We start from the raw sequence: 1,389 nt of genomic DNA, 5'->3' as shown, positions 1-1,389 counted from the left end.
GCACTTTTCAAAATGCATCTTCAGATAATGATTTCTCCCCTCTCTTATTCTAGGTTTTTTTGTTTTGTTTTGTTTTGTTTTGTTTGACAGGGTCTCCCCTAGCCCCAGCCTGCCTGGAACTCACTATGGAGACCAGGCTGGCTTGATCCCACTGAAATCTGTCTGCCTCTGCCTCCAGGGTGGTGGGACTAAAGGTGTGTGCCATCATGCCCAGCTTATTCTGGATTTTGCTACAAGCAAAAATGGCACACTATACCTCGTCTATTCACTCTAGAAGTTTGTTTTATGCTAGGTACTGGACAACTATAAAAGGGCAGCCTTAAGTCTCTTCTTCAGTGAACAATGCATGTAGACTCCCAGGCAGATTTCTACAGAGGATAAATGGAAGTAAGAAGTCTGGAAAACCTTGTTCCTCTGCCTCTAAGTCAGAAACACAGGATCTTTCAGTGCAAGCTGGAGTCAGAAGTAAAGTGTTTCTAATGATTGGCTGGACATTTATTACCCATAATGGGTCATGTGAAGATCACACATTTGAGGATCTTGGACACCAGCTTTCCCCTAGTGGTGCAGGGTTTGTAAGGTTACCCAAAAATATCCCCAAGAAGTTAGTCCATGGGTGTGTTTATGTCTGTGAGTGTTATACTAGGAGATTTAAGTCTATAGAATCCAGTATTACTTTTATGAGATTTCTTTTGGCACAAAGCTAACTGAAGAAGACAGTCCTTTGATCAGACTGGTGACCAAGCTCCTGGAGCCCTTTTGAAGATGTAGAAGGCAAGAGGGAATCAGGAACCCAGTCCTACACCCTGAGAGTGTTGGGTCCCAAGGGTTTGGGTTTAGATAGATGCTAGGAGAGTAAAAGGAAGGAGTGAAGGTCACCGAGCTTGAGGGACTTTGCATTTCTGGGCTTTCTTTTTCCAGGCAGTGGATTCTGAGGGTGGCTGGTCTGGGTTATGGTGTAGGGCCCCCCAAAAACCAAAGGGACCCAAGGCTGTGGAAAGGGCACAGCTCCACACTCAAAATCTGAGAATCTTTGCCAGAGGAGGCTGGGGGTAGGGGGTGGGTCACAAAACACAGGCGTCTTGTGCTAGCAGTGATATCACCAGAATCCTTGGGTGTCCCAGTCCTCAAAGACCCAAGTGCTCTTTTAGCTTCAGGCCTCGAGGGAAGCGCACACTGAGCCTGCCTCAGCTTTGCACTTTGTTGGCCATAGTGGGGAAATGACGGCCCCAAAAAAATAGAGATTGTCCCTGCATCCTGATGAGAGAGCACTCCGGTCCTCAGACACCTGGTGGGCTCGCCTAGGCGGGCATGATGTACAGAGCTACCGGCCGATGGGCGGGGCTAACCGGTAATGGGCGGGGTTGAAGGGCGGTGGGCGGGGCGGTA

The sequence above is a fragment of the Nannospalax galili genome, unplaced genomic scaffold (genome assembly GCF_000622305.1).
Source record: "Nannospalax galili isolate Female #2095 unplaced genomic scaffold, S.galili_v1.0 scaffold100, whole genome shotgun sequence".
Taxonomy (NCBI): Eukaryota; Metazoa; Chordata; class Mammalia; order Rodentia; family Spalacidae; genus Nannospalax; species Nannospalax galili.
Note: the sequence above shows the minus strand (reverse complement) of the source record.